The following is a 12922-nucleotide window of genomic DNA, read 5'->3' as shown; positions in this document are numbered from 1 at the left end:
TGTCTTTCATTTTCGTTGTATCATTTCTTCAGCTGTATATACGTCAACACGCTGCAGTTCACCTTTTGGTGTGTGGACGAGGATACTTTGTGTACCACTGACACCCGCCCCCCCCCCCTCCCCCAACCCCGCCTTATGTAGCCGTGAATGATCCACGGGAAAAATGATTGCCTATTAGTTCCAGTGTGAACGTGAATCTCTGTTTTACATTTGCGAGATGTGTGTAGGGGAAAGCAATGCGTCGGTTGCATTATCCAGGAACGTATACTCTCAGAATTGTAACAGTAAACAATATCGTGATGCAAAATGCCTCTTGTAACGTCTGTCATTGGAATTGGTTGAACATCTCCGTGATGCTTTCACGTCACTTGAAATGGAACATGGGTGGTGCAGTAACTAACAATTTTTAATCAGAAATGTAATTGCGAAGTCATTTTATCTCTCTAACTCGCATACCGGAACTTTCAGCCAGGCTCATAAGCCTTCGAATCTCCTCTGCTCATCACCATACGTAATTTAGACTTCGAGAAATTGAGTTAATTTAGCTGATTCGTCCCTTCTCCATGTATCTATCACATAGTGTGAGAACATCGTTAACCAGACCAACTTTCCTTCGAAATGTATACAATATCATTACTTTTCATAAAATTTTTGTCTTGCTGACGTTTTACGTCGACCACCGACTGCAGTATTTTGTTGTTTTTCTGGTCTCTCTTTCTCTGTCTCTCTCTCTCTCTCTCTCTCTCTATCTCTATCTCTCTCTCTCTCTCTCTCTCTCTCGCTCTCTCTCTCTCTCTCTCTCTCTCTCTCTCTCTCTGTGTGTGTGTGTGTGTGTGAGAGAGAGAGAGAGAGAGATACAGAGAGGTACCCACGAAGTGTTACCCACACACATGTGTCAGGCTGGGTTGAATCCTTCTGGGATCAATGCCTAGCAATTCTGCACTTTGGTCAGTGGGATTAAGTACTTTTCTTCGTACATATAGTCCTATGTCTCCTTGAAACATATATGACAAATTGTGAGACCCATTGTTGCTTTTTCAGTGTGGAACACAATAACTTGACAACATCTAATCCCTCCCACTGAGGAGATACCTGATGATCGTCATCATCATCGTCATCTTCGGGTATTAGGGCTTTTTGTCTGTTTCGCCTCAGAATTGTCCACGTCATCCGTTTAAGAGCCGTCCATTATTTCTCGTGCCTCTTTAGTTATTCCACTATACCTTGGAGGTGGTCTTCATACTTCAGTCCGCATTTTTCATTTCTTTGTGTAAAAGGTTCCGTATTTAGTTCTTTTCTAATATCGGTATTTCTTTAACGGTTCAATAATCAAAATGCCGCTAAAAACGGAAAAACTCCATCTATGGTGAATCAGTTTTTATTTGTGGTTTGTGTCCAACATTCATCATAATACAGCAGCGACGCAAAAGTTATTACTTCGTGGTGTTTAATAAATGTTCTTTTTCTCGTACATCATGTTTTAATGTACTTCGTATTGTATTGTTCTGCCTCTGTCCAATTTTAACTCTTCATCATGTTATTTGAGAAAAATATCGTTACACTGGACATATTTAAACTCTCATAATTTTTCAGTTATTTATCCGTATATAATAATTTCAGATACCGGGGGTTCCAGTCCTTAAAATACCTTCATTACTGTTTTACCTGTCGGTATTGCTATTTCGTATTTACACACAATTAGACTTAACTGATATAATTATGCTGTTACTCGAATCTTTCCTTCAGATTTTCCTATTATAAGCTGATTATCAGTAAATTGCAGCTTCATGAACATAAGGTTGTCATTTCTTAACGTGTCGTTTAATACAATCAACCATTTATCAGTGATATCGACAATACAGATATTAAATAGCTCGTGTGACAGTAGGCAGCCTTGTCTAGCTCCGTGATTAATGTCGGCAGGTTCTGTCCCAAACCTAACACTACGACTCCTTATTTTATTATTTTTTGCAGTGCCTGAGTTGCCGTAATTAGATATGGTGGAAGTCCAACTTTATTTAGTTATTCTCACAGTATTTTCGGTTTTTCCTCGTTTTGCAATCGATAAAAACATAATAAGATGGAATTATGAATTCTATTCTTTTCTCAGTTATTTATGCCATACTGATAAGACAATCAGAACATCATCTACCTTTTTTAAAACCACGTTGTACCTCCCAACATATGTGCTTCCACTATTGGTATCAGTTTTTTAGATATTTCAGCACACAGTTTGTAATAAGAATTTAGCACACTTATTTCTCGGCCACTTGCCCATTGTGATTTATACTCTCCCCTGCAAACTGGGAATGTCAACGCTTCATTGTATTCACGTGGCACCTATCTGCTCATGCAGCAAAAATTCATAAAATTTGAAAGTGTGTATTTAGTTGACACATATTTAATCAGCTCCATGTTTATGTTATCAGTTCTCGACGATTTTTTGATAATGTTTTGTTTTATGAACAATTCATCAAACCACTTTGGATATTTTTGGCGCTTTGGGTCCACCCAGGCGCAATCATATTGAAAGATGCGATTCGTTAATTAGAAGAGTTCCTGTAACACACGCTGTCACTTAAAATGTTTTCGTACAGGATTCACCATTGGATTCATTGAAATCTAGATTGTCACTGTCACATCTATTTCAGAATCTTCAAGAAAACCACACGTATGTGGTACGCTTGATCGTGTGCTCGCAGCTCCTGCGGAACCCATACGTATTACAAACAAAATATGTATGTGCGTTATTCCACATCTCTTCCTAATCCAATGGACCGATTCACCCAAAAGTGGTACACGTATCATTTACTGTCTAGAAAGAATCGCTTTGGGGAATGGAACCACCCACCTATCAAATGGGCGGGGGTGCGGTGACAAATTACTGTAATTGACGACCAGCTGATTTACAGACTTTATTCACCCAATATTTGAGAATGAGAGCACTCAGCGACTTGCAACAAACTTTACTGATTATACATAATTTCAACCCTACAAAACTTTTTCTAACTAATAACACCCGCAAAATGAAAGGAAAAGAGTTTAAATGTTTATCGCTTAGTACATTTTCGCTGTTCATGCTGTAAAACTGCTGCATCAGGCGTGACATTTTAATTTATTACTTCTTTACTAATGACTATATTCGTGGAGCATTTTAAGTGTTGACATATGCAGCTGAATGTATCAACAAAATTCTGTTACTGTGTGACCAATAGTTCAGGAGATAGGAAATCAATAACTGAGATGCGATAAAAACTACTGCTTCCGTTTTAATTTATTACTTCTTTACTACTAACTCTATTCACAACAAATTTTGCAGATACTACCCACATATACTGCTGAATGTACCTCGGCATTGTATCATTATAATTCAGAAGGAATGACATCATGCACAACGTTTTACTTTATTATGTCTTGACTACCAACTCTACCGGCAACACGTTTTGCAGACAGTAGAAAAATACACCATTCAATGCATCTGCAAAATTTATTGTATAACACATATTTCAGGAGATATGACGTCATACAGTTCGAGCTGCTTGTAATCGAAACTGCAGAACTAAGTTCGCTATAGATACAGGTGAAATATGTGTACAAATATCCCTTAAATATGTTAAATGTAAGTTAAATGCATGTGGCATGTGCATACTTTGGCAAAGCCGAGGGTAAAAATCTCCTGCTAAACTCCTAGGTCCATTTTAACTAATCTTGCTACATACTTCTTTTCTAGAAAGAAATTCTTTGGGGCAAGAACCAGCAGCCTCCTATTGGGGTGGGGGCGATAACTTGGAGAGAGAAGGAGATGAAGGAAGACATGGACAGCCACAGAGGGGAAGTAGAACACGGTCATGGGTGGGAAGGGGAGAGGATGGACACATTGAGATGCCGTGGAAATGGATATGGAAAGGGAAAAGGAAGGGGTGGACAGAGAAAGGGCGAGAAGCAAATGGTGAGAGGAACAGAAGAGGAGGAGATGGACAGAGACAATTAGTAGGAGTAGGTGGACTCAGAGAGGGTAGAGGAGAAGATGAGCAGAGAGAGATTGAGGAGAAAATATACAGGGACAGGGAAGAGGAATTGGACAGGTAATGTGGGGAGCAAGGGATGGACAAACAGAGGGGGAGGAGGAAATGGACAGACAGAGGGAAGGAGAAGATATACATGGTGTTGAAGAGATAGTTGGCTCGATGAGACGGACTCATAGTGGCGACGGGGGTGGGGTGGGGGGGGGGGAGGAATTGGAGGAAATGGACAGAGGGAGAAGGAGCCGATTGCAGGGGAGCTGGAGCAAAGAGATATGGGGAGAGACGGCCAGAAAATAGACAGTGGGAGGTGGAGGAAGTGGAAAGACAGGAGGAAGAGAAGGAGATGGAAAGAGAGGAGGGAGGAGGAGACAGACACAGAGAGGGGGAAGGAGGAGATGAGCTAAGAGGACCGTAATAAACACATACCGCAGCAACGTCGGGTATTCAGTTAGTGGTTCAATAAAACAGAAAATTCTGCCTCATTAAAGCTTTTCTTGCAGTGATTTGGCATTCAGAGGGTTTACCAATAAAAGCACTATCATGGTGATTTCTAGGTTTACTCTCTCGAGTCGGGAATCAAAGATATATAGAAAGAAAAGAAATCACGGAGTTCATGTAACACTTTTGACGGTGAAACGACGCAGTGGTTAGAGATTGCACTAGCGTTTGTGCGAACGGAGGTTGAAATAGCCGTCCAGCCATCCAGATTTAAGTTTTCCATAGTTTCCATAAGACGCTTAAAGGAAATACCGGGACGGTTTATTTGAAAGGTACGGCCGATTTCCTTCTCCAATGTGCTCCAGACCTGACTTGTGATCCCTATCTCTGACATCGTCGTCGACAGGACGTTAAATCATACTCATTTTTTCCTTTCTTCTTATTTCCATTGGTACTGTGTTTACTAGACTGCTGTTAAGCTCAGTAGCCCCTTTCATTGGTAGGGATTTTGTTATAATAACCAGTAACTCATTTCACTGACGTCTTTTAACAGGAAGAATATGTTCCGAGCTACTTGTCAGGAAATAACTCTCAAATAATAACAGCCCTCGATACAGCTAAGTTTATCGTAAACGTTTTGCTCGTGGCAAAATTAACGTCTTCAAAATTTACACAATTAGACTTAGTAATATGTTTTTCCACATTTTTCACTTACGATAACCAGTTCATTACTGTGTATAACATTCCCACCTCAACTGTGCAACTGAATTTACTTCATGATTGTAGAAAGACTTCACAATCCTGTCGCCGTTAATCGGGATTGCATGACGTTAGGGGCTACCTTGGATATCAGCGCAAAAAATTATGGAAATTATAAGGTGCAGATTTATGCGCTCTTGCTTGCCTCATGGAATTCGTACACATATGTTGAGAAACATGTTGATAATTGTGAGAAAGATATTTTCTTTCACTGATTTCCTCTTTTTTTTCCCTCTGTCGCTGGTGGAGTCGCGTAGTCTCATATCTCTACTACACTGCCTCCTTCCTGCCTCTCATTTCTGTATTTCTGTATTGACTCGTTTATTTTTCTTACTTCCGACACTCTCACTCATAACTTCTCTATATCAGCTACCAAAATATGCATACATACGTAAGTGAACCAGCTACTTCATTTAACTTTTTACATAACTCCCTTTACAGTTACATTCGGTGCTCAATTATCCTGATACCATCTGTTTAATTTACGAGGGATGTTCAGTAAGTAAGTTAACATTTTTTTTTTTACTTTGGCGATTTCGGTTGAAAAAGTACGGAATTTTTTGTGGGACGTCACCGGTTATTCCAGCTGCAGCCGCAATAGTACCACGAAGTTCCGATAGGTGGCGATCCTATACTAACTTACAAAATGGCGTCTGTAACGTCTGCGTTGCAAGTTGTCAGTGAGTTTCTCTTGGTGGAATAGACCAGAGCTTCGCAGATATTCACAGGCGCTTCCAGAATATCTCTGGAAACCTGGCACTGAACAAAAGCACGCTAAGTCTTTGGACGAGGCACCTGGCAACTTCGTAACAAGGTCGTGGAAAACCGTCCGTCTCCTGGGTGCAGGTCGGCAACACAGCTGTGACTCCTGCAACGTTGGAATGTACGAACACTCTCATTCGAGGTGATCGACAGATCACAATCGAAAACCTGCCTGCACAACTGGACGTCTGTGTTGATAGCGTTGACCCACTCGTACAACAGTTCGGGTCCTCGAAGACATGTGCCCTCTGGGTTCCTCACCGCCTAATAGAAGAGTATAAAGAGAAACGACGAACAATCTGTGCGTAATTGCTTGCACTTTTAGAGGTTGACCGTGATAGTTGTTTTGTCGAACATCGACATAGGCAATGAAACATAGGTTCATCACTCCGATCCGGGACGGAAAGGGCAATCCTTGAATTGGAGCAACACCACATTGCCTCCAAAGATAAAGTTCAAAGTTGCAATCTCGTATTCGAAAATTGAAAAACTAATTACTTCAGGGTGTTCGTCGACCCAAAAAGCAAACCAATTTCTCCATGATAACGCAAGGCTTCACACAAGTCAGCGGACACGACAGGAGCCCACAAAACTTCATTATAGTGTTCCTCGTACCGCCCGACTTCCATCTGTTTGGGCTAATGAAGGATACACTACACGAGGACGTCGACAAGCAGAGTGGTGTCATGCTGGCGCACGGGCCCTCCACGGAAGGTGGCATAAGGACCTCACATTCAGCGGAGATCATGTTGAAAAAGAGGGTTATGTAGTCAAAAGAGTTGGAATAATATTGCGTTTTGGAATCCTGAATAAAACCAACCTCCTTTCAGAAAAAAAAGCGTTCCGTTACTTACTGAACCCCCCTCGTGTTTTGTATCATATTTTGACTCGAGCTGGTTAGACTCCTGCTCCCCTAAATAAACTGCCTTAATGACGGCTTATTCATCGTCTCATTCCATTTTAGCACGTGACTGTAATTATGCTTCCAACGAATCTCTGAAACGTAAATAATGAAACGATCAGTGAACTAGTTTGTCTTCCAGACTAGTAACGCAATAATGAAGATCGTTTCATACCGGTATTAACAACGAAAAACAGTGAATGATTAGTAGACATGTCTGTTTTTCGGAGTAAGGACAAAAACAATGACGTGCGCATAGTTCCTGTGAGTTAGTAAGGGTAGACACTATAACTGACAATCGGCATAAATTAATAATTTGGTCTATTAACTACCGAAACACTTTCTTTTAGGCTTGTTTCACAAGATCTGAGATCTGCTCATCTCGAAGCAAGAATTTACAATCTTTTGTATTCAAACTACACACTAATGTGATAAGTCGTGGGATAGCCATATGCACACACATGTGGCGGTAATATCGCGTACACAAAGTGTAAAGAGGCAGTTCATTGGCGGAGCTGTCATTTATACTCAGATGATTCACATGAAAAGGTTTACGACGTTATTGTGGTCGTATTATGGAAATTAACAGATTTTGCACGTGGAGAGGTAGCTGGAGCCAGACGCGTGGGACATTCCATTTCTGAAATCGTTAGGATATTCAACATTCCAAGATTGACAGTGTCAAGAATGTGCCGAGAATACTAACTTTCAGGCATTACGTCTCACCACGTATAACGCAATGGCCGACGGTCTTTACTTAGCGACCTAGAGCATATAATTGCCAGTGTTTAGCGGACAAGCAGTACCGCGTGGAATAGTCTCAGAAATCAATGTGGGACGTACAACAAAAATATCCATCAGTACAGACGACGAAATTTGGCTGTAGGGGGCTATGGCAGCAGACGACCGATGCCAACAGCACGACATCGCTTGCAGCGAATCTCCTGGTTTCACGACAACATGGGTTGGACACTCGACGATTGGAAAACCGTGACGTGGTCAGATGAGTCCCGATTTCAGTTGCTAAGGACTGATGAAAGGGTCCAAGTGTAGCGTAGACTCCACGAAGCCATGGACCCAAGTTTTCAATAAGGCATTGTGCAAGTTTTTGGTGGCCGCAAAATGATGTGGACTATCTTTACATGAAATGGACTGAGCCTTCTGCTCCAAGTGAACCGATCATTGACTGGATATGGTTATGTTCGGCTACTTGGAGGCCACTTGCGTCCATTCATGGACTTAATATTCCAAAACAACGATGTCATGTCACGAGCCACAACTTTTCCCGATTCCTATGAAAAACAAACTGGACAGTTCGGAAGATTGATTTGGCCACCCAGATCGCCCTACATGAATCCCATCAATCATTTATGAGACATAGTCGAAAGGAATGGAGAGCTGCATCAAACCAGTCCTGAAGACCACAACAACAACAACAGTCGAAAGGTCGGTTTGTGCACAAAATCCTGCACCAGAAACACTACGGCAATTATGGACCTCTATAGAGGCAGCGTGGCTCAGTACTTGACATGGGACTTCCAACGTCTTGTTGAGGCCATGCCATAACGAGTTGCTGCAGGCGCCGGGCAAAGGAGGCTGGCTCTGAGCACTATGGGACTCAACTGCTGTGGTCATAAGTCCGCAAAGGAGGTCCGACGCGATATTAAGAGGTATGCCATGACTTTTGTCACTTCAGTGTATTCACTATGAGGTTATGCATGTCATTAAAGCAACAAGTACACTTCCTGCTTCAGCAGAAAGCTTAGAAGTCACACTGGGAATTGGAACCGAAGTTCGTACAGGAATGCACAACAAATTCTGGCATATTGAGTGATTTTGGAGCCGTCCGTGTGTATCTCGCAGTTCCCTGGGAAACTACAACTAATTGTACAATAACAAAAGACATTATGTCCGAATGAAAAGTACACTAGGAGCAAGGCACAATCAGTATAACCACGGCTCGATAGCAGTCGGAATATTGTCGATGTCAGTACCAATAAAGCGGAGCTATTAAACACGGTTTTTAGAGTTTCCTTCATCAAAGAAGTCGAAGTAAATATTCCAGAACTCGAATCAACAACAGCTGCCAACATGTGTAACTTAGACATAGATATCATCTGTGTAGCAAAGCAACTTGAATCAATTAATGAAGACAAATCCTCTATATTGTATACAAGTTAGGTTCCTTTCAGATTATGCTGATACAACAGCTTCATACTTAAGAATCACATAAAAACCGTTCGCTCTATGAAGGATCCTTACCTAAAGTCTGGAATATTTCACCACACCAATAATCAGGAAAGGAAATGGGGGCAATTCGCTGAATGGCAGACTCACACCAACACCGATTTGCATTAGGATTTTTGAATACGAGCGTTGTCCAGAAAGTAACTTCCGATTGTTCGCGAAATGGAAACCACAGTGAAAACCAGAAACGTTTTATTTGCAACAGTTAGGTACACCTTCCACCTACTTCTCTACATAATCGCCGCTCCAACTTCGAGTTTTCTCGTAGTGTTGTATCAACTTTCCAATATCATCGTCATAGAAAGCAGGCCAGTTATCTGCACTAGTTCGCAGGTCTTTGTTGTGGAAAAAGTTTGTCTTCATAGCCAGCTTTTCTTATGAGCGGAGACTCAGGGGGAGCCAATTACGGACTGTATTGTGGGTGATCAAACACTTCTCATCGGAAACGCTGCAGGAGCGTTTTCATTACCCCTGCTGTGTGCGGAAGAGAATTGGCCTGAAGAATGAACTGTTCGACAGTTGTGTTACGTGGGCTGCATGACACAGACGAAATCTCTAACCAGGCCCTCATACTTGGTGGGAGACGATTCCCTACGCATCTTTACGTGCTCACTGTTCACTCAAAACTGAAAATAGCGACGCGACACGATCGACGGGCATACTAGAGACACTGCCCAACACATCTGCGCAAAGCTTCACCGGATTTTCCCAGTGATTTCCATTTCGCGACCGATCGGAACTTACTTTTTGGACAACCCTCGTATAAACTCTGTTCGAACGTTATTAATTACATCGAAGGAAACGATCTATTAACAAATAGTCAGCACGGATTCAGAAAATATTGTTCCTATGAAAGACCGGTAGCAATTACTCACACTAAGTAGTGTGTGCTGTCGTCAGGTGCCCTTAAGCTGATCGCATATTTCTAGATTTCCAGAAGCATTCTCACACAGTTGCTCACCAGCGTCTTCTGATCAAACGGCGTGCCGAAGGAGTGGAGACAATCTGAGCGGCCCCCTTAGGTTGTTTGCAGATGCTGCAAATAACCAGCAGGTGAAGTGAGAAACTCAAAACCCATATTCCAAAATTGTTTAGACAAGATACTCAACTGGCGCGAAACTATCTCTAAAAATGGAAATTTTGGGGTCATGCACATGAGTACTAGAGTGAATCTACTGGATAAATCACACAAATCCAAAGATTGTAGGTTCAGCTAAGTACCTAGGGTTTGAAATTATGAATATCGTAATTTGGAATGACCACATATTAAAAGTAGTGGAGAAGCTGAACCAAAGACTGCAAATGTAGTGGAGAAGGTGAACCAAAGACCGCGTCTTTTTGGCAGAACGTAGAAGAATTAACAGGTCTGGTAAAGAGACAGCCTACACTAAGCTTGTCAAGCTTTTCAGAAGCACTGCTGAGCAGTGTGGGATCATTTCCAAATAGGATTGACAAATCACATCGAAAAAGTCCAAAGAAGAAAGGCTCGTTCTGTATTATCGCAAAATAAGGTAGCCGAGTTAAGGTGTCAATAATTTAAACAAACACATCTTTCGATGACTGAGATCTTTTCACAAAACTTCAATCACTAACTTTCTTCTCCGAATGCGAAAACGATTTGTTGACGCCCACCTACTTAAGGAGAGGTGATTATCGTAATAAAATAACAGAAATCGTAAATCGCTTTGAAAGATTGATGTGTTCGTTTTTCCCGTACGTTTGTAGGGGGTGGAACGGTAGAGTGATAAACTGAAGGGGGGGGGGGGGGGGGGAGGTCTGCCAGGCACTTAGATGCTAACTGCAGTGCAGTCATGTAGATATCGCTGAACGTAGTTTCCAGCTAATAGTTATCTTGTTGTGAATGTTTTGCAGAAAGGAGAATCTTCGGCTGCTACAGTTAGTTCGTTATAGATACGGCTCAAACCACTGCTTCCTTCCACTGCGTGTCCAGTGTCTAACCACAGATCATTCGGTTTTTACAGCCGCTGACTTACTTCAGGGGACCATTTACATTCATAAATAAGTTTTAGGTGTGTGTGCATATTTTTAACATTATGTGGTTCTCGTTTAATAGAACACATCAGATTGTTTTACAATGGGACCTTGGTGCTGCTTCTCCAAAACTTTCAGCTTTTGTATTTCAGAAGTCGGTAGAATTATCTTAAACGGATGTGCAACATTTTCGGTAGATTACTCTCGGTTACTAGAGCTTCGAAGCAGACATGTATAAGCCATTATAAATCGGCCAAACTTCGGAAACTACAGACGAATGTCTGGTATGTTGCTCAGCATTCAGAGCATCATGCTCTAGAATTAAGTTTCCATGTTGGTTTCAGGGAGAAGATGTGCTGGTGACTGTCGATCAGGGATCGTTGCGTGGGATCACAGCAACGAGCGTCTACAACTCATCCTACACGGCCTTCCTCGGAATTCCGTATGCTGAGCCGCCACTTGGGGTGTTGCGGTTCCAGGTGATGTGGGATATCCTGCTGAATTTGCTAAATTCTGAGTTACACACAATATACACTGTCCAGTCACGTTAATATGACCACCAAATATGTTCGACGTCAACGGGTAATAACCACTCGCAGAAGACTGTTGGCAGCACTAGCAGCGTTTCAGGGCGATACGGAAGACAAGTGCAGTCGCTTCGTAACGCCGAAATGGAGCGGTTTATCTGACGACCAAAAGTGGAATATCACAGACCTTCGGGCAAAGGGTGAAAGCATTTCCGAAACGACTAAGTTCATAAACCTTTCGAGTGCCGCCGTGGTTACAATGTACCACGCGTGGCAAAACTACTCCAGGGAACTGTGATGCACCACAGCTGCAGAAATATGTACAGGTGAACACTCGCGCTACTCTTGAGAAACTGACCACCCCGATGAGCCAAAGTGTAACAACAGTGTCTCCACATCGACCGTTCAGCGAACATTGCCGCTTATGGGCCACCGCAACGGGCGCCTGCTTCATGCACCCATATTGACTGCTGTTCATCAGCGACGAAGGCTGGAATTAGCACGTCAGTACAGCATCTAAACGTCTGCTTAGTGGCGACAGCTGGCTTTTTCAGATGAGTCATGTTTTATGTTCCATCAGACACGTGGCCACTGGAGTGTACAGCGTGAAGCGACTGAAGGTAAACATCCTGTAGCAATCGTCGTGAGGGTCCATGCTGGAATAGGGACCATTATGGTCTGGGGAATGTTTCCCTGGAATTCCCTGTGTGATCTTGTCATTCTGGAATGCATAGTGGATTAACAGAAGCATGCGCCTATCCTTGGGGGCTATGTACACCCCTACATGCATTTTGTTTTTCCTCGGCATAATGACATCTACCAGCAGGACGATGCAACTTGTCACGCAGCCCACAGTATACGTACATCACATGAAGAACACCAGGTTGAGTTTGACATACTTTCATGGCCACCAACCTCCCCGGATTTAAACGCAATCCAGAATCTGTGAGGCCAGTTCAATCGGGCTGTTTGCGCCACAGATCCTCATCGGAGAAACGCGACAAACATGATCACGACACTACAGTCGTCGTGGTTCCACAACCCTGTCTATACTTTGCAGTACCTCATTGACCTTCACGACCCACAGCGGTCGCCGCTGCAAAATAGTTTTTCAGGTTTCTTACAGGTGGTCATATTAGTGTGTCTAGACGGATTAGAAATGATGGCTTTGTACTAAAGAACAGTGAACACATATAATATATGAAATATCTCTATGTTCAGTACTGGTGTATGTTTCCGACATTACACCATTTGTCCTATTGTGCGAACAG

The 12922-nt window shown here is 42.4% G+C and overlaps 1 pseudogene; it reads left to right on the top strand.

Moving 5' to 3' along the window:
* Window positions 1-12922, top strand: part of LOC124788807 — a 66211-nt pseudogene that overhangs the window by 20564 nt on the left and 32725 nt on the right.

The sequence above is a fragment of the Schistocerca piceifrons genome, chromosome 3 (assembly GCF_021461385.2).
Source record: "Schistocerca piceifrons isolate TAMUIC-IGC-003096 chromosome 3, iqSchPice1.1, whole genome shotgun sequence".
Classification (NCBI taxonomy): Eukaryota; Metazoa; Arthropoda; class Insecta; order Orthoptera; family Acrididae; genus Schistocerca; species Schistocerca piceifrons.
The sequence above is the reverse complement of the archived record's forward strand: the minus strand, read 5'-3'. Positions and strand labels throughout refer to the sequence as shown.